The sequence below is a fragment of the Lepisma saccharinum genome, chromosome 3 (genome assembly GCF_977018435.1).
Source record: "Lepisma saccharinum chromosome 3, izLepSacc3.1, whole genome shotgun sequence".
Classification (NCBI taxonomy): domain Eukaryota; kingdom Metazoa; phylum Arthropoda; class Insecta; order Zygentoma; family Lepismatidae; genus Lepisma; species Lepisma saccharinum.
In genome coordinates this window covers 45,418,234-45,439,890 of record NC_139231.1, presented here as the reverse complement: position 1 = coordinate 45,439,890, position 21,657 = coordinate 45,418,234, and the positions used below count along the sequence as shown (strand labels likewise).

The window sequence follows — 21,657 nt, the reverse complement described above, 5'->3', positions numbered from 1 at the left end:
AACATGCAGAATACGGCAGTAATATTCACTGTTGATAGTCACACCACGGGGTAAAAAATCCACGTGAATAATCCCATGTTTGCCCCAAAATACACTTACCATCACTTTACCTGCTGACGCAATTGTTCGAAATTTCTTTGATGGTGGTGAATCCGCATGCCGTACGGCCGCCTTTGAAGCGCTTGCACCATGCAAATGTCTTACTGCGGCTGATTGTTTCATCGCCGTATTGTGCTTTCAGTCTTCTGTAAATTTCAGCTGGTTTTATGTCTTCCTTCACTAAAAACTTCATCACCACACGCTGTTCCGTGTACACGTTCACACTGTTGTCCGCCATCTTGAATACTGGTCTGGCTGGCGTGTGCAATGAGCACCGCCTACCAGTAACAGGACACAGTTGCCAGTTCCTACTGCATGCACTATCTCCACCCTGGGATTTGTTTTAAAACCGGTAAAAAAGAAAAGTCCCGGATTTATTTGAACGCCCCTCGTACTTCGTTTTTCTGCAACTTTTGGCTAATCGCGAATAAGAGGATGAGTGATGATATGATGAAGTGACAATCACAAAAAACACCGATTCCCAGCCCGGAATTCGAACCCGGAACCCCTGGTGTTATACCGTGTTGTGATAACCACTACGTCACGGAGGTCGACCATTCTTCCAGTTAATTGTCAAAATAAAAACTTTTGTCCAACTCCACAATAATATTTGTATACATGAGTAAACAAACTTAACTTGTAGGAAAACAACTAAAAACTTTCGAGCATCATATTCGATTTTAGTCCTTTTTTGCCTGTAGGTCTAGATTTTTTGCACAATCCCTCGACAGTTTTGACATTCCTCTCAGCCTGTTTATATTTTAAAACTAGCTGATTACCCGGCGTTGCCCGGGTATTTTATGTATTTTATTTTATTTTATAATTTTATTTATCTATTGACTTGTTGATCGTAATCGAGAAAGCAAGTCTCTCCCCTCTCACCCCCCATGCCGATAGGTGATGAACTTGGAGTTGAACGGCATTCGGAGTGTCACTATTCATCTTAGCCACCCCGAAAACTATGGGTTCCACACTAATATCGCTAGTTTTGGATTATTTTTACGTCACCCCTTCCCACCCCACCCCTAAGGGTGTCTTACCGCCACAGTATTTCTTTCCAGATTGTAAGTCATATGTGTACCAAGTTTGGTTGAAATTGCTCCAGGCGTTCGAGAGTTATGCCGGAACAAACACACACACATACATCCATTTTTATATATTAGATTGCAATTTTATCCTTCTGGTATGGTAAATGTGCATATTACGTATTCATATGTCGCTGTGAATTCTTTTTAAATCCCGCTCCCCAAAATTCGACGCCCTAGACGAGTATGACCATATATATCACAGTGTATATATGGTGCGCTGATGTATATGTGTATTTATATATAGATATATCAATTAGATGAGAAAACAATAATCGGTAGAGGCGAGTAAGGAGTGTTTTTTCAGAAGACACTGAAGTGCTATATTTACTTACACATAGTACACCCGGGTTGCATTTTTGCAGGCTAACGAGGCTCTTGCCTTTGGACTCCCCTTGTGGGACGTGTTGTATCGTGTCCACGTGCGTTTGTGATTACTCTTTCATCTATCACCATTCATCTTCATCGTCGCGCTTACTTAAAAGCGGGGTGATTACAGGTCCAGGAACCTATAAATTCTAATGGGTTCTATTGGGTTCCGTAACAGGATCGGTACCTTCTTTCTCACACAAGTTAAGTTCGTGCAAGTTGCGTAACGTTTCATGGTGAATATAAGGTACCTGAACCGTATTTAAATTGATCCGAAGAATAGGTTCGTGGACCGAATTTAAATTCACCCAGAAAAAGGTTACTGGACCGAATTGAAATACTTTAAGCATAAAAAGGTTCTTTACGGTCCAGAACTCATTTACGATTGCTGATTTTCTCTCCTGGCTGGGAATTGGATTTATTTAAAATTCCTGGATATTCAACATCTCTGGTTAAAAGTGGCAGAAAGCAAGGTAAAAATAACTTGATGAATGAATGAATCAGTTTCATTCGGCAGCACATTTCGGAAACATCCAAAGTACTTTATCTGTGTTCAAGAGGCATTGCTGGACTCATTAAATCAAGAGTAATAGGATTCGTTAAACGACACATTTCCTCAGAATTGCTCCGGACGTTGTGTCCTCGTGCGTAACTCCAGTAATTAATGAGATGGAGACTGGGAAAAAGTGAATTACGATTCTCCAGATAACTCTGAACAACTTCATAAGCGTCTGTGACAGGATGGACGACCCCATCTGTGACTGTCTCTCCTGAAAAAAAAAAAACAAAGTGAAAGGGTTGGCAGTTTGAAATCTCCATTTCGTTATATTGCTTTGTAAAAAAAGATATATTTTTTTACCATTTCGTTTTTTCTCTTGTGGGTTTTGTTGCATGGGTGCAGCACAACGAAGTGGTAGAAGATTTTCGAGTTAGTGAGGAAAAATTCTTATTTCATTTATATTGTTTTCATGTTTGTGTTACCAAATGGAAGAAACTATTAAGCAAGAGAGTAAATAGAAGATGAAAGAGGCGGTAGAGAATCAGAGAAGAAAGAGAAGAGGCGATAGAGAATCAGAGAAGGAGGAGATGAGGTGATAAAGAATCATTGAAGAAAGATAAGAGGCGATAAAGAATGAGAGAAGATAGAAGAGGCGATAGAGAATCAGAGAAGAAAGAGAATAGGTGATAGAGAATGAGAGAAGAAAGAAAATAGGCGATAGAGAATGGGAGAAGAAAGAGAAGAGGCGATGAGAATCAGAAAAGAAAGGGAAGAGGCGATAGAGAATCAGAGAAGAAAGAGAAGAAGCGATAAAGAATCAGAGAAGAAGAGGTGATAAAGAATCAGAGAAGAAGGAGAAGAGGCGATAAAGAATCAGAGACGAAGGAGAAGAGGCGATAGAGAATCAGAGAAGAAAGAGAAATGAAGTCACACACACACGCGCGCGCATGTGTAGATGATACAGCTTAAAGGGCCTTTATGGAACGATGTTACCTTGTAATTATATAGAAATCAAGTCATTTGTTATACTGGTAGTTTTTCCAAGGTATCCTAAATTAATTAAGGATTAATAGTTTCAAAATGAAGTGTGATTTTCATTTGTATTTCAAACAAAAGCCGAACCCTATTTTACCCTTCAAATTATGGGTGACAAAGTGCGGCAAATACATGCGTAGATACAGTATTTTAATATTTTATCATGTTTTTTCGGCATTTTAGTTCAAATTTTGCCATTTTTATGCATATTTCAAGGCATTTTACAGCATATTTTGCCATATTATTGCATATTTTTTTTTAGCATTTTCATATTTTTAGCATTTTAGTGCATATTTTGCCATTTTACTGCACATATTAGCATTTAAGTACATATTTTGCCACATATTGCATATTTTTAGCATTTTAGTGCATATATTGGCATTTTAGTGCGTTTGAATCCGGCTTGTATTGATTAGCGACTGAAAAGGAAGGCTGAGAGAACTCCATCGCCTGGTCTCGGGGTAGATGTACTTGCGAGGGGCGGGAGATGAGTTGCCAAACGAAGCGAAACCAACGCAAAGTGGTTGGGCGGACAAAAAAACGAGTTCTGCCGTTAAAAGCCTGAGCGACCAGCCTTTTATGGTTTCCTAACGCGTTGTCAACAATTGCTCGGTAACTGACGAATGTGGAACCAGTTTCCTAATTGTCTTTGGTCGTTCGTTCATTAGCCAGCTGTGTGGGTAGCCAGAGCGCTCGACCCATGATGTCGTCATCAAAGGTTTTGGGTTCGACTTCTTGTCTACGAATGGGCATCTACTGCTCTGCCAAGAAGAGAAAAAAAACCTCTGTCGGTGTCATCGAATTTTCAACTCTAAGTGAGCAAAGAGAGCTTTGGTGATGCAATCAGCTGCTTGCCCTGTGTTGCCGAAATGCGCAGCACGTCGTCATGTTGCCGGGTTTTCTGCATGGTTGTTAAAGGTCTAGGAACACATAAATTCTAATGGGTTCTATTGGGTTCCCTGCAGGAACGGAACCTTTTTTTGTCGCACAATTCGGTCCAAGTTGCGTATTGTTTCATTGAAAAAAAGGTTCCTGGACCGAATTTAAATTCTTCCGGAAAAAACACGTTCCTGAATCGAATTGAAATTGATCCTGGAAAAAAGTTCCTGGACCGAATTTAAATTCATCCGGAATAAAGGTTCCTGGACCGTATTTAAATTGATCCGTAAAAGAGGTCCCTGGATCCAATTGAAATGCTTTAAATATGAACTAAAACTCATTTACGTTTGCTGATTTTCTCTCCCAGTCCGGGATTGAATTTATTTACAATTCCTGGACCAGGGTTGACCGATTAACAGTTGCCTTCTAGAAATGTCGGCGAGTACGTTTTACATTGTAATGTTACACTTCTGTTGTAGAACCCGCAGGAAATAAATCATAACGCTGTTGTTCTCTCGTGAACTACGTTCAAAAACCTCCATTGTCGAAGGAAGCGTTCTTGGCCCTCCATTATTTGTATTATATCTGGATGATCTCACAAATCTCTTTAATTCCCCAATCTCAAGCACAATTCTAATGTTCGCCGATGATTGCAAGATTATGAGATAAATAAAACAGCCATCAGACATGCAACTTCTCCAAAATGACATAAACAGATTTTATGAATGGTGTAAGCGACGGAAACTGTCCATAAAACCTTCGAAATGCTCTTACATAACAATTTCATTGAAACAAAACATTCTTGAAGGTAATTATATATTCACCTACATCCCTCTAGCAAAAGAAGCACAACACCGAGATCTAGGTATCCTCATAGATTCTAAACTAACTTTCGATAATCACATATCAACCATCACAAAAAAGTCAATGCGTATGCTAGGCTTACTTTACAGATTCACCGAAATCCATAACCCGAAAGCGCTTTCCATTTACCTCAAAATATTTGTGTCCCCCATTCTAGAATATACTGTTCACCCATCTGGAACATGGCTTCCCCTTCTCATACCTCCAAGATCGACAGTGTTCTCAGCTTTTTCCTCTCCATCGTTCGATATAGAGTGCCGGCCGGCCCTGAAACACCTACATAAGAGAGATCTGCTTGTAAACTTAAATATGAATACTCCAGAATCACGTAGATATGTTGCAGATATGAAATTACTACGTAAGATCATAAATGGAAACCTAAGATGTAGCATCCCACTCCACGAACTCTCCCTCAGAGTGCCTAGACATAAGACACGGAGCAAAGAGACTTTCCACATTGCATCTCACAGACTCACTCATACAACGCTAATTATTCCATAGAACCGCGGGCCCAGTCTGGATTGGTCTGTATGAGCATGAAGAGTGCGCTCAGAGAGCAGAGGTCTCCCAATTCCAAGGACCATTGCGCTACTTCTCGAATTTCAAAATACATAACGAGCTATCAAGTGTGGCCTTTTATGATTATTTCTTGGCTTATAAAAGTTTCTAGATGTATAATCAAATCACTCTTTTTAACTTCCTGACAGCGTACAGAGGATGTTATTTGTTAAAGACATGTAAATGTTTTTCTCACAAAACACACTAAAATTAGAAAAGTTACCACCTAATCATTATCACCTTGCTTCTTATCATGTTGATAAGAAGGATGACAAGGCCGGCCTCCTTGGCGGAGTGGTTAGTACAGCTCGCTACGATGCCAGCGGTCCTGGGTTGGAATCCTGGCATGGGTGTTTGTGAGTGTCCCGTCATCAATTTCATCATTTCAAACTCATTTTCGTGATTAACCAAAAGTGAAATAAAAGCGAAGTAAAATAAACCCAATCAATCAAGACGGATGACACTTTCATCTACATTTTCTGTAAATAATCAAGGCGTCCCGGGTTCGATACCCGGTGGAGGCACATAGTTGTTCCTTTCCCTCTTTAAACTGTATGTTCAGTCCTGATTGGCCTATCTGCGCATAAAAGAAAAACTCAAACATTTTGTTAAGTTGATTTTATAAGCTATCATAAAGAATGGAATTTTCCAGATGGCCATTTATCAGGTTTCTGAGCCTGTTTTTAATCAGCTTCATGTTCAAAATAAAGTAACCTTGCACAAGTATCGCCTTTAGGACAAATTGCACTTGAACTTGAGACGAGAGATTTCAAGGACAAATCACTTTAAAAAGTTATGAACTACATTTCCGCTGTGGAGTTGTCTTCTTTAAGATGACAAAGTTGAAAGTTCCTCAATATAGGCAAGAGCTCAATTTTATTGAAATCCTGAAAACGTTTTTGAAACGACTCTCTCAAATTTGAAATAATTTATGTGTGTTACCGGTTTTTACAGTTTGTCTTTCAGAGAAAGTGTTTGACATCACTTCGGGCAGGGTTCATTTCCCATAACTGAAGCTTCCTGCATAATGCCCGAACATTGGAACTCATTCCTCCCGTTTCCCTATCCTTGTCGTGCAGTTGGTAATTAAGTTCGTTGAGCTTTTCTGTTATATCCGTTGTACTCCTCTATTCAACCATCGTATGTCATCATATTGACAATCCAAGTCATCAGTCACCACTTTCAATAAGCGCGTTTGTAGAACACGTTGTATCACTTGGTTCAAAAGTTTGACAACTTTTATAGTGTCATTCACACACATTTTGTTATGAAATTTGAAATTAATTTGTTATTAGGAAGCAGAAAACATGGAAATTGGATTCAAAGAGTGATACAATCAATATGAAGTTCAGAAAACATTGCGTGGCTCACACAAATGTTCATCTCGCAGTGAGCCTACTTTACAAATGCGATTTCGTCGCACTTGAAGGACTTGTCGGTTCCGATCCAGTCGAAGCAGAAGTCACTACAGTATTTCCCTGACCTGTTCTACCACATCAAGCCAAACGTTTAGATAAAGAAGTCAAGAGTTCCTATGGCTAATGAATGGGTTGTGTTCTGTAGTTGAAAATTCATTTCCTCTAAAAATCTCATCACTCTATGTTTGAAGTGAAACACTAGTGCTTGAGCTTCAGTTGGCGACGTATTTTAGGGTCTTCCCATAGACTCCCATGTTGACTTTGAGACCCCTTATCTCCTTAACCTCCGACTCATAATACTTCACCTGTACCTTAGTTAAGATGAGTACTTTCCAAAAATATATGCATCACCGTGCAACTTGTTTCACCGTAAGTGACCCTTTACTTGTCAGTGAATTGAAATCGGGTAAAAGTTTAATGCGATGTGTGATGATGCATGTCATATTTTGAGATCCACCCGGTGGAGGCACATAGTGGTTCGGACCCCACTTTAAACTGTAGGTCCAGTCTCGATTAGCCTTACTGTGCATAAAGTGGACTTAAAACACCAAATCAAACTCAAACTCATATTTTGAGATCCATTCCTGTCTTGCATTAAAAAAAAAAAGATCCTGGGATGGCAACATATGAATCATCAAAATGTGAAGGAAGAAATGTTGGATGATTGTAGTTATTTTAAGGTCTCTAGATAGAAACAATTGCTCAATAATCGCCGGCCCCCGTGGCGGAGTGGTTAGCACATTGCGCTACGACGCCAGGGGTCCCGGGTTCGAATCCCGGCCTGGGCATGGGTGTTTGTGAGTGTACATTCATCAATTTCATCATATCATCACGCAATTAGCGAAAAGTGGCAGAAAGGCGAAGTAAAATAAACCAAACCAATAAACTTGCAAAATTATCAATGTACTCGGCCTTTGTTTTCTCCATTTGCGTCCACATGGCAAAGCAAGCATTCCCAGCTCAAGCAGTTCGAATATCTCTCGCCACATGCCGTATCAGATAGGTAGAATCAATCGTCCATTGTTTAGCGAACTTAATTCCGGTAGCTGTAATCCCTGACTTGGAGAATTAACGGTACTGCTTTGGGTGTTAAAGTAGCCTTTGCTGGGAGCCAGATCCGATGAATGGCCAGCTGAAAATTCAGCTTCCGTGACTGCGGTGGTGCATTTAGCCAGCGGGAGTCAAGGTCGTGCAGGTAGAGTTGCGTGACTGTCCAATGGGCGTACGCAGATTACTTCCATGATTTATGGTTGCGGGTCGATATGCACATTCAGGTGGAAGAGACGGCTGGCGAGGTTTTCCATTTTGCAGATCACATTCCGCGAAAACCCTACAAACCTAGTCTCGTGCGTAGGTGTTGGTGCCACTGGTACGAGTGACTCGTACACAGTTTCTTCGTCGATAGCTGGTGGAGCACATACTGGTTCGGATCCCATCCACTTTAAACTGTAGGTCCAGTCCCGATTAACCCATCTGTGGATCTCAAACAATAATGGATTGACTTTGTAAAATATACGTAAGTAGCTTCGATTTTTCAGAAGAAGTCATATAGTAAAGTAAAACAAGTTTAGGTGTATTTCTCTATGTGATATCAAAGTCTCGAACGAGACACCGTAACTCTGACCGTAACTATTATAGACGTCCGTTTCGACTTTAAAAACAAAATTGGGCGTTTCATTTTCTTTATTCCTTCATGTATTCCATCATCATTCTTTGTGTTTTAACACAGTAGCGTGGAAACCAGCAGCCAATAAAGCTTACGAGTTCTCTGTGACTTTATGTCATCCTCACCGTCGCGATCCAAAAAGACAAATGCAATGCTCAATCGTTTGTATTTTAGGGAGCAGTCAGCGATCCAAAACTTGGAAAATACACTTGATGCACGCAAGAGAGATTTCTAAACTGAAATTATCACAGCGAAATTCCAAGTACATTTTCCTTTGCTGCTGGAAGCGTATTGGTTTTCTTGGAGGAACTTTCATCACTCAAATGTCATTGTCTCTGCGGGGGTTCGAAAGCAAGATCGGGAAAACGGGTGAAATCCCTACAAATCCAAATGAGCATTTTCATTCTGTTCAGCTAGTCGGCCCTTGCTTTCAGTGAGTGATAAAGATGTCGTATGGAAAAAAGAATAGAAAAAAAAGAAACATCTCGATCCTCTGTGACTCACTGCTTGGGCAGGTATCTGCAAGGGATGTTCAAGACGTTACTCAGCTTCTTTTACTGCCGATGACGTCACCGGTTATTACCAACAAAAAGCTTTACTCACTGAACTAGCGAATCGTGAGCTATGCTTGGTTAAGGCCAAATATATACAAAGAAAACGCCAACGTTGGCAGGAAACCGCAAAAGACAGCGGTGCGAGCCAATGGAAGACAAATGGATACAAAAATACATTTTCTTCTGAGCGGAAGTAGACCTAGAATATCTTACTCATTGTAGCATGTATTCGAATTAGAATGCATTCTTCTACAATTGAGAAATGACTAACTTGCACTTTGTGTTATGACAACATAAATGACTAAATATCCAAAGAACCGATGCCACACAAGAAATTGTGAATAAGCTGTGACTTGATGAAATAGTGTTGAAAATTAAGGTGGAGTACTTGTATAAATGTCGAACAAGTGTTCTCGGGTTACCAGCCAGGTTGTTCGAATCACGTCGCCAGGAAAGCTACAATTCCTACTTTTGTATATAGTGTGGTCGGAACGCCGGAAAATATTTCTCTTCCGGCGGAGAACGTGCCCTTTGGGGGGCGGATACTACATTAATTCCCGAACCTAAAACGCTCCAGACCCCAAGATTTTAAGCCCTCGTTTGTCTATAATGACGTCTTCAAAATGGCGGTCATGACGAACATTCTAAACCTGAAACCTGTTAGTTTATTGCAGTTATTTATCATTCATGACATCTTACTTTCACCAAATTTGCAGTTTATAACTGTATTATGATAATAAGAAATTTAAAAAAAAAAACACTTTATCAAATGATATTAGATATGGCGGCCATAAAAGTCTAAAAATAACCCTTTCAGCTATTTAATCCTGTTTTGGATCAAACCTTATGTTTTGGATGTGCCAGAACTCAACAGTAGCATCGAAAATAGTGTCAGACTAAGCCCATGAAATAATAATAGTTCCAAGGAAGTAATAATAGTTCAATTTTTGACAATCTGTATATGTGCAGGGTGTTTCAAAAGTCTTGACTCCATAGGACAACTATTAGTGCAGATGGTGAAGAATGGAAAGAGGAGAAAGTTGTTGGAAATATGAGGTTTTCAATTTAAAGTGCTTGAATGAGAACTGGCATTGCCTTGTTGTCACATGCTTCGCCCTTAAGGATCATTTACATTATCGCAACACCGTACTGTACTCGGTAAATTGAGAATGATGACGTAAAATTAGAAGCAAAGTAAGAAGTCTGTGAGAGTGTGTTTACAGAAACAAACACACACGCACACATACGCACAAGCACACAACTACAAAACCTGTAATTGTGGTTAATGATATCCGAAATAGAGGTTGTTCATTATGGCATAGTGATATGAACAAAGGATAAAATTTCGAAACGAAAGGGGTCTGAATTTTTCTCTTCTAATCAGGGTAGATCACCACTAAAACATATTTGCGCTCAGACAACATCTTCTGTTGGCGCAAACCGGAAATGCCAACAATAATGACGATTAAGAGGGTAACGGTTCACGCAGACTTCGCCTTCGGTGTCCTAGGTTCGCCGTATCGAGTAAGTTGTGTGTCTCAATGAATAAGGAAATACATCTGGTACCGTTCATCAAAAGGAAGGGAGCAGTGGAGTAGACCAAAACCAGCAGGAGAAAAAATATTGAAAATGTAATGATTCGTGTGTTACGGGTTCCGTCATCACGCTGCTTCTCCTCCAGACGCCTCTGACACACACCCAAAGGGCCAGTGGCACACACGGAGGGCGTCGATATCCATATCCAATCTTTAGTCCAATTTTTGGAGATACTCTGCACAATTGGGGACCTTAACCTCTGCCGGTTACGCTATCTTTCCTTGTCCCAACACCTAGCTCTCTGAACTACCTTCAATGAGGTGTCCTCCACCGTCTTAATTTAGTATAATTTACACGTTGGTAATTTCATGTCAGTTTAGAATTTAGCCAGATCTTCCTAATACGTTTGTTTTGACCTTCTCTTTATGTACCTAACATTGTATTTATTGTGTTTTCCTGCTGCTGTGTACCAATGTAAAAGTAATGAAATATTTATTATTATTATGAATGATAACCTGAATACTATGAAATATTAGTTTTCTAACAGGAAACAATAATTATAGCTAATTGCAACATGGTAAAATAGCTACATTTATTTCATTTACTGATTATAAGAATTGTTATTATTGTAACTACTGTTTTGTTCATGAAGCAAGAATAGGCAAATCTAATGTGATTCATGGCTTTTGCTTTAGATTCCATTAGCATATGAATAGTAGTAACGACTTTAGTATTCGAATGTAAGAGGGGAGTCTATTGTTATCATACCGAACGTATAGAAGTTTCGTACTTGCCTTACTGATCTATCTTTTCGTGTTCGTATTTTTGGGCCTGATATTATTTCCGCGGAATGGTGACTCCTACAAGGATACCCGTATTCGTCCTATCATAGACGGACCTAGTACACCGAAGGTTTGTTTGGTTTTATTCATTGTACGTTGCTTTTCTTCCCCTTTTGCGTAATCACTACAATGGGGACGAATGGTAGGTAATTGCATGGAATTGATGAAGAGACACAGACACACATTGACACAACGCAAACTCCATAGAGAATTTGTATTGGCTGTGAGTCGAGGTACAGAGCCTCGTGTGTCTACAAAAATGCATTTTACAGGGTGTACTGGATTGAAAAGAAATTGACAACTTACACCCTAATACTCTGTCGTTTTCAACATATGAGATGCGTTCATAAATTTGTTGCACAGTCTGTGAACTGCTTTGAAATTGAAAACCAAGCGACGTTGTAGCCACTCTAGCAGCTACAGTTTACTGAGTTATCCGTTGCTATTACTTGAAACTAGTCATTGTTGTTTCTGTATGTACGCTGATAACGAAGCTGTCAGAGTAAATAATGTGGGCAAGTTCATTAACTTGGAACTAAATCATAGATGTTCATTAGCAATCATTTTCTGGAATACTCGTGAAACATCCTTCTGGTAAATAAAAATGAATTTCATATGCAAACACTGCTCAGGTGGCGGATGTATTATGCAAACACTTCCGTTACTAACGCTGGAGCGAATCGGCGAATTGTCCCAGAGGAAAAAGGGCTGGCAGCTCATTAGTTGTCTTTCCTCCTGGACGATTTGCAACATCGGCGCTCTCCTAGTTTGAGATCGTATTGAAAGCTTACAGCTCAGCTCGCCTACTACTGACGTCATAGTTTCATATTAGACTCGTGCTGTTTCAATATTTATTTGTTGAGAAACCACTTGATTACATCGTTTCATGTGGTAACGGTGGCTTAGTTTCAAAACACCCCTGTCTTCCTTGCGTAATTTTGGTTCCAGTCTCTACCCGCACATCGCTTACCATTCGTCGATAGCCTATCAGACTCGCCACAGCGCATCTTTCTGCATATTATTTCTTAGTGTTCGTTTTCAGGCTTACCGTCTAGTTACAGAGTGTTACACAAAACACTGACACACTTTCAGAAAGAGTAGAGAAATCAAGGTGAACGACTTTCCGTGATAGCGATTTACTCCTTGAAGCTACGTTTCGATGCTACAAACTCTCTAAAAACAGCAACTTTAAAAAAAATCTACACGTTCATAAAACTTGTAATGTGCGTGCATTTGTCACAGATATTTTCTTTCAGTGATACCTTGTTACAGTCTGAAGATTATTGAAGGTGTTTTAATATTCTTAAATATTATTTTGTTTAAGTATAGCCTGAACATTCCCTAATGTTTACTTCGCAAATGAACAAATTAGTGCAAATAACGTGAAAATTTTCAGTGTGTTTTTCCTGCCCATTAATTATTCAAATACTTTGTAAAATCTACACTCCTGTTCACACAAAGTAGCCGCCCCCGTGGCGGAGTGGTTCGCACATCGCGCTACGACGCCAGGGGTCCCGGGTTCGAATCCTGGCCTGGGCATGGATGTTTGTGAGTGTCCATTCATCAATTTCATCATATCATCACTCATCCCCATCTTCGCAATTAGCCAAAAGTGGCACATAAGGGGAAGTAAGATAAAGCAAATCAAATCTCACAAAGTAGCACATTTTATAGAGTTGAACAGTTGAAGTATGTGCCACTTTGAGTGAAGAAGGGCGTACAGTCACGGACAGTGAAAATCAATGGGATAGTTACAAAGCAGAAGCGTCTCTAACTGTAAAAGCAACTATTCGCAAATGTTTAGTGTAAATGCTAATGTAAGTTAGGTTTAACATGAACGTTATTTATTGGTAATTTGACCTTGAGAATCTGGAATTATATTTGAATTTTATCTTGGTTTTAGAGTACACTGTTAAAAAAATGGTGTTAAACCGACACAAACAATACTATACCGCGTTTGTTAGAACCTGTCCCGTTTCCCGCGCTAGCGATCGCTCGACAGTTTCGGTGCCAATGAGAAACGAGGAAAAAATCGTCTGCTGGGCAGCGAGGAGCGAATGGAAGCCAGAAGAGAGGCGCTTACGTAGACGCTGTTGCGACGTTGCGTATTTTAATTGGCTGCCTGGTTTTGACTTTCCCCAGCACGGAGAAAAGCCAGCGATCAGCTAGCGCGTGAACCGGGACAGGTTGTAACAAACGCGGTATAGTCACTGGCGATGTACGCCACATTTTTGTCAACCTTTCTCTTCATTGGTGGTAAAATAACACGTTGAATACCATTTTAACCAATGTGGTGTGGATCTCCACTCTATGTGTTGCTTTAACACCGATGTTTTCTTCGGTTAACTTTTGTGTGTAGGCTAATTCGTAGCGCCATTATCGTACTAGACTGCTTACATAGCCTGCTAAAAGCTGAGATTATGAAGGATAATTCACAGGGATACCAGCATCCCTGATGAAGAGAATAATGTTGAAGGGACAGGAGGAAAGAGAACTAAAGGAATGGGGGAGACTTTCTCGTCAAGGCTTCGTCATTAATTAAGTCCGCACCAGCGCCGCGCACCTCATTAGAAGTTTAATTGATTCTCTCATTATTAACGTGGAGGGGGAGGTTGAGCGGAGCTTTGTCTAATCTCGTAAGGCAAGGAAGGGTTAGGAAATTGCACGGTTGAAGAACGAATTAGCACGGAGATTCATACGTGACTATGGTGTACGATCCACTTCCGAGAGGCGTGTAGATTTCAGTGGATGAAAGTAAACAAGTTGGTGGCTCATGTCAGGCACTTCTACCCGTTGCACGTGCAACTTAATTTCCCACTAAAACTCTCTCTACACTCCGCTGCAAATTTTAGAAAACTTGGAAGAGTCTAGGAAATCAGTAATTGAGTAAAAACTCAGGGAAATATACGTATGAGTAAAACGTCAGGGAAAACAGTGCATGAACAAAAAGTGATGGAAATCAACGTATGAGTAAAAAGTCAGGGAAATCAGCGCATGAGTAAAAAGTCAGGGAAATCAGCGCATGAGTAAAAAGTCCGAGAAATCAACGTAGGTATGAGTAAAAAAGTCAGAGAAATCAACGTATGAGTAAAGAGTCAGAGAAATCAACGTATGAGTAAGAAGTAAGAGAAATCAACGTATGAATAAAAAGTCAGGGAAATTAAAGTATGAGTAAAAAGTCAAGGAAATCAGTGTGAGTAAAAAGTCAGGGAAATCAATGTATGAGTAAAGAGTTAGGGAAATCAATGTATGAGTAAAGAGTTAGGGAAATCAGCGTATGAGTAAAGAGTTAGGGAAATCAGCGTATGAGTAAAGAGTTAGGGAAATCAGCGTATGAGTAAAGAGTTAGGGAAATCAGCGTATGAGTAAAGAGTCAGAGAAATCAACGTATTAGTAAGGAGTCAGAGAAATCAAGGTATGAGTAAAGAGTCAGAGAAATCAACGTATGAGTAAAGAGTCAGAGAAATCAACGCATGAGTAAAAAAGTAAGATAAATCAACGTATGAGTAAAAAGTCATGGAAATCAACGTATCAGATAAAAAGTCAGGGATATCAACGTGTGAGCAAAAAAGTCAGGTAAATCAACATACGAGTAAAAGAGTAAGGGAAATAATAAAACACGGAAATGTCTTGGAAATCAACACGTGAGTTCAAAGACCAGCGAATTAACCTACGGTTAATCAATATTATGAGTAGAAAAGTCGAGCAAAAATATTACGGAGAAGACAGGAAGTCAGTCTCTGAGTAGAAATGCCATGAAAATCCAACAAATGATTGTTGTAGTTGAACGAATAAAGTGTTGAAAGAATCATAGAAATGAGCTAGGAGTCAATGCAATCCATGCAAAAGTCAGGATATATCAATGCATGAGTAGAAACGGTACATGAAAGTAAGGGAAATGAAGTTTTGATTAGAGAAGAACTGAAAAATCAGGAAAATTAACCTGAGTGAAAACATATTCCTCATTATTTATATCATCTATGTGTTTTACTTAACGTACGGACAACTGGGATGTTTGTTATTATAACTAACGTATCTATGATCATTTCAAAATACGAAGCAATTCTGGAAGACACCGATGTCGAAGCATCCATCTTCGTCTCGGTGAGCATATGGAACATGAGCCAAGTTCAGGCGGCACTATTGATTGATTGATTTGTTTCATTTTACTTCGCTTTTTGTGCCACTTTTGGCTAATTTGCGAAGATGGGGATGAATGATGATATGATGAAATTGATGAGTTGACACTCACAAACATCCATGCGCAGGCCAGGATTCGAACCACCTACCCCCCGTGGCGGAGTGGTTAGCACATCGCGCTACGACGCCAGGGGTCCTGGGTTCGAATCCCGTCATGGGCGTGGATGTTTGAGAGTGTCAATTCATCAGTTTCATCATATCATCACTCATCCCCATCTTCGTAAATTAGCCAAAAGTGGCATAAAACGCGAAGTAAAATAAGGCAAATCAATTTAAAAAAATGTCATATAAGATTTTTCAGTTTACGTGGTATCATTTTGGTCATGGCATACATGTTAAGAAAAGTGCTAAGGAAAAGGATTTCGTCAAAAGTGGGCCTAATATAAAGTCCCGCAACTTCAACATAGCAGCTATATTGAGTTCTATGGCTTTATCAGATGCACTATTTTCCTATGCACAAGATTCGTAAAAGGTTAGAAGATTGACGTTGGTGCCACATTGCCTGTTGGGTTCGATTCCTTTAAATCATGAACAAAGATGGCTGTCGTTTTTCATTATTCATGCTCCTCACTTTAGCACGAAGGCAGCGAGTAGCTATTATCATTTCAAATTCATTTCTTGCGGAGGTTTGAGGGAGGACACATTAATGACTCCATAATCCTTATTGCCTTGCTGCGAGGACGGCTGTTTCATAATTAATCATGCTAAGCCGGGAGCCTCGGAGAGGGAAGAGTGATGGATGAGTTATAGAAGACATTTGGAAGCCATGTTGGGACTGGTTAAGAACAGCGCTCCGGTGGTGGATGAAGGGATGATGTATTGTTTTGTGTGCAGGATTACCACTAACCAGCTTACTGCACAAGACGTATATCTTCTCTGGTGTGCAGTTTCTTTATACGTCTTAAAGGGGCCGTTTCAAAATGCAGTTGTCGTGGATATTTTCTCCACTTCCGGCAGAATTTCGCTCTGGATCCGTTCATTCTGAAACATATATTCAATCTTCAGTGGCGGAGGGGGGGGACAGCTGCCCCCCCACTTTTTGCCACTTTTGTGCCCGCACTTTGTTTGCTAAACCTTATCTACGAGGGAAAGTAAACTGTCTTTCCCCCTCCTAGTTTTGGAACCCAATCACCGCCACTGTCAATCATTTATACGAGGACTGGACAGTCAATATATATATATTTTTACTTAATTTTTTATTTAAATTTGAATATTTTAACATGGAATAAAATATAGACAGTGATTATAAATTACAATGGCGTGCACCATAAATGTATTTTTAAAACTTTAAATTTACTCTAACTCTTTTAACTATGTAATAGCCGTTAATACTTTAAGAACGGTCATAGTTATATTTTTCGATGGTCGGATGCCAACATCAATTGACGGTCTTGAACCGTTATTTATCCAGTCAACTTTTCATACACCATAGAAACTGGCGTTCACAAGGGGAAACTGATGAGGCTTCAAGTACAACCCCTCCCGAAATTTTGGGATTTTTTTTAAAAAAAAAAATGAATGCAGTAAGGAACTCTGGGGAGAAAACATAGTGGTGAAATGCAAGCCCCCTTAAAATGTTCCTCAACTACCATCTTTATCTGAATAATTTTTAAAACGAGCACTACAAATGATAACACTGGGGAACAAAAAAAAGATTTTATTTTGTGGCATAAAGTTTAATAATAGTTTCAGAACACAAAACAACTGTGATTGCCAATTGTTGATTGGTTCAGTTGAATTGACTCCAGTTATAAAAATAAACACTCCATGAAAAATGTAGGAGGTAAAATTACTCCACGCTTTTCTCGGTAATATCAAAATTTGACAATGGGCTGAAATTCCCATTAAGAAACTTATTTATTTATTTATTTGTAAATTGTTGCTAGGCAACTTATGAAGCATTGCTAGGCAATATATCTCTTAATGTTGAATTTTGTAGTATAACTAAGCGAAATGCGTTTAATGTGAATACATTGGAAATATGGGTTCCTCACGTAGTAAGTGTTTCAATAACCCAAATGTTTTTTGCTCTATATGTGGAATATATTGTCTACCATCACAAAGAAGAAATATCAAGGATGTAGTGAGAGATTTGTATCAGGCTTATTTTGCCAAAAATCTGGGACAACAGAATAAAAAATGGGTCCCACATATAGTTTGCAAAACTTGTTTGGAATCAATTCGTTATTGGGGCCAAAGCGGAAGAAAATGACTCAAATTTGGAGTGCCCATGACATGGAGTGAACCAAAAAATCATGTTAATGATTGTAATCACAAAAAGAAATATTAAATTGTTGTTAGAAGTTCATTAATATGTATGTCTGATGTTTCCGCCATTTTGGTTTAGTTGCATTTATTTCATAAATTAGAGCCAATTCAGGAAATATATTATTATATCATTATTCAGCAGCATGAAATCGCCCTAAATTAGCTCTTAAACACTGTGCCGCAATTTCACTGTTCCCCAGTGTAATTAGTAATTACAAAATCAGGGTGGCAACTCACTGGGAATTCATTGCATTCCGGGAATTATGCGTGAATTATTGGCTCCGGGAATTCTGCGTGAAAAATTACAATTTTTATTAATCCAGATCCCATTGAATTTATGCATATTTATAAATTCCTGAGGCAAGTTTTTCGCAGTTTAGCTTTTATTTTTATCGAGGAAAAAAGAGAAAGCTGCCTTGAAATTAAGACAGAATTCTCTCAATCCGTTTACTTTGTTAGTGTCCTTTGCGGAACAATCTATCTGACAGACAGAAGATTATTGCAAAATAAGATAACTTGAACTTGATTAGGTAAATTTGAGTTTGAAATTCTTATACAATTAGGCTAACTATTTTTCGTAGATTGTGTATCCCGTAACATTTGTGACTTGTTTTTGTAGATGTATTTCGAGTCTTGAGTATGTGAAATGGAGACCTAGGTGACCCGTAAGTCCATATTTTGATTAAAATTACTAAGTATGTATTTACATATCTAACACTTTTTTGGTACATGTAATTCCGTTCCGTCGTCCTATTACCAACAATCCGGAAAGTTAGCAATTTTTTGGCAAAATTGATAAACTTGAAAGAGAGGCATGTTTGCCTCAGAAAATCGAACATCTTTACATTCATATTTATTTCGCTCGTGAAATTTTCATGCTCGTGGAGGAATTGACGCACTACAAGAAATGCGAAGCTAGTGGATTCCTTCCACCCACTAAATATTGTTCCGTTTGCCGGTACTTTTCGTGGTTAAGCTCTTGGAAATAGAAGCAGAGTTGTACAATAAGCTGACGAAGTAGTGATTTTATTAGCTCTGCTCCGAGGAAGGAAGCGAAGAAGAATTCGCAAAAGCAGTGCTGTTTGCGAATGGCATAATCACAAGGGAAGAAAAGAAGGCGGATTAGTTGGAATTTGGGAGAGTGTGAAATGGAAAAATGAGGAATGAAATTTACGCTTCATCCATTCACGTGCTCCAGCCACGGTTAACCCAGGGGCACAAGTGATCAGCATTATTGAAACCAACGATTGTCAGCTCACGTCATTGCGGTCTTGTGATTTTTTACGTTTTTTTTTTGGTCGTGGTAGGGGAACGTGGGCCAAGGCAAGATACTTAATATCAAATTCATATGATAACATGTAGAAGAATGTCAACTATGAAACCTTTTGCACGTGGCCGGTGTGTTTTCGCAGCACTAAGTGTCTACGAATAACTCTTCTCCGCGGCTTGACTTCTTCCATGCCACACGTGATGCCAGTCCATGGGCCGCGCTTTGGAAGGAGGATGAATTCGCTTTTCAAAGGAAACTCAATGCTGCCGGCAGAGAAAAGGACAGATCAGCAAAGTCTACTGCAGAGGTCTCCAAACTCACAGAAACATTGAGCTACTTCCCACATTTAAAAATACACGACGAGCTACCAAGTGTGGATTGAATTTTTTACGATCCCTTGCTGGTTTATAAAAACTTTAATATATATATAATCATTTTATATAGCACTAAGACGCCAAGGGCCTCGGATTCGAATCCCGGCATGAGCATGTGTTTTCTTTGTGAGTGTCCCTTCATCAGTTTCATCATATCACTCATTCTCATGACGCTAATAAATATCAAATCACATCAAATTATTCTTTTTAATTTCTCTGCAACATATAGAGGCTGTTATTTCTGAAAGAGGTGAAAACATGTAAATACTTTTCTTACAAACGGTAAAATTTTAAAAACTTCTCTCTAATCATTATAATCTTGCTTCTTACCATGTTAATGAGCGGGTGACAGTGGCGGCAATTTGGTTCCGAAACTGGGGGCGGGGCAAGGTGTCACAACTGGGGGGAGGGCGCTAAGAACACTTTACTTTCCCTTGGCATACAAGGTTTAGTGCGGGAGCAAAAGTGGGAAAAAGTGGTGTGGCAACTGCCCGAGGCCCCCTCTAATCGCCGCCACTGGCGGTTGAGACTAATTTGTATCCACAATATTTGTTAGGTTCGGTGAATAGGTTCTAACAAGTTGGCCATCCATCAGTAAAAGCAGATCTTTCGCAAATATTGCCGCTCTTATCTACAGTGTATTGCACCGGTAGGCTACCTTGGTCTACTGTAATTCATTTCGTTGAACATCGCACACAAGGAGGCACTTAATTATTATAGGTGCCCGACCCTGTGGCCGAGTGGTTAGCATATCGCGCTGCGACGCCAAGGGTCCCGGGTTCGAATCCTGGTCGGGCTTGGTTGTTTGTGAATGTCCATTCATCAATTTCATCATTTCATCACTCATCCCCATCTTCGCAAATTAGCCAAGAGGCACAAAACGCGAAGTAAAATAAACTAAATCAATCAATCAAATCAATCAATCAATCAATTATTATAGGTGCTAATGGAACCCAACCTGCTAACCCCACTGGGACACTTCGTAATAGCTCGTATAAAATTTGAAAGCATACTTCTCCAATTTCTTACTATCCTTGAGGGGAAAAAAATCATTTCATACTCACTTTTCAACATTTCCGAAGAACTCTAGGCAGTTTTCTCTTCCTGGCTACAGAGATCGTTGCATGGGTGCAGGTAGAGGTTAGTGAGAAGCCCCACAACTGCGTCAAAGTCTCTACCGTCTGTGGGGGCCTCTTTTCTTTTGAGTTGGAGAGGGACGCAAGGCTGCTTGCACCGTACAGCCTTGCGTCGGAGAACCAACTGTTCTGGTGCATCCTCTTCCCTTGAAAGTAGGCTTGATTATTTTGGTTTTCGAATTCATCCAACCTAGACCAATCCACGAAGATGTAATTAAAACGTCTTCACAGGGTAAATTTTACCATTAAGGACTTCTAAATACTACCCAAGAGAAGAGGAAACAGCTGAACTACATACGATAATAGCCTGTACATGTACTTATTATAGTGAAGTGCATTGTTGATAACCTTAAATTAAAAAAAAAATATAATTAAAAACTCTCTACAGATGGCACGTATACGCATGCTAAAATATATCCCATGAATTCAAGTTTCTTGACAGTAAAATTCGAATCGTTAACAACTTAATCGAAAATTTCTACCGAGCTTTATGGAAAACTATAAAAGAATTAAATTTTTTTTACAAAACTAAAAAAAATTATGGTAACACTAAGGACTCGAGTACGAATATTTAGCATTTGCACATAAAAAAACACAGGAACGTACTTTAAACTGATCTTAAGCCTATCCGCATATAGGCAAAGAGCTTTTCAACCTCTCACCCCAATTTTTTGAGAGCACAGGCTTTGGCAGTGCAATGCTCGTCTTTCCCGGGAAGGCTCCAGGAGTAATCGCTGTTGGCTGCGCTCCCCCCAAATTGAATTGAAATATAAATGAGCCTCGCAGACATTGTCTTACAAGTTTTACCGTTCATCAAAGAGATGTTAAGTCTGTGCTCCCACAATTAAAAAAAATGAATAAACGAGATATTGTCTTAAGTTATTTTGTTCATCGGGAAGGCTTCAGGAGTTTCACACTGCCGTCTATGGTTCACTAAAATTCAATGTTAAAGCTATTGAATAGACAATGGTGTGTGACCCAAGCTTTATGGCGATTACTTTCCCC

General features: G+C 39.5%; 1 protein-coding gene across 4 annotated transcripts in view; it reads left to right on the top strand.

The window, feature by feature from the left end:
- The window catches only part of sigmar (Tumor necrosis factor alpha-induced protein 8-like protein sigmar), a 161,775-nt gene that overhangs the window by 40,578 nt on the left and 99,540 nt on the right, over positions 1 to 21,657 (top strand). Inside the window, exon 1 of one of the 4 annotated variants that reach the window (XM_083119856.1) lies at positions 8,262 to 8,322. The exons of the other annotated variants lie outside the window; for them this stretch is intronic. The gene's annotated coding sequence lies outside the window, so the exon portion shown is untranslated. Of the gene's footprint in view, positions 1 to 8,261; positions 8,323 to 21,657 lie in introns of those variants that run through there. 4 annotated transcript variants of the gene reach the window in all.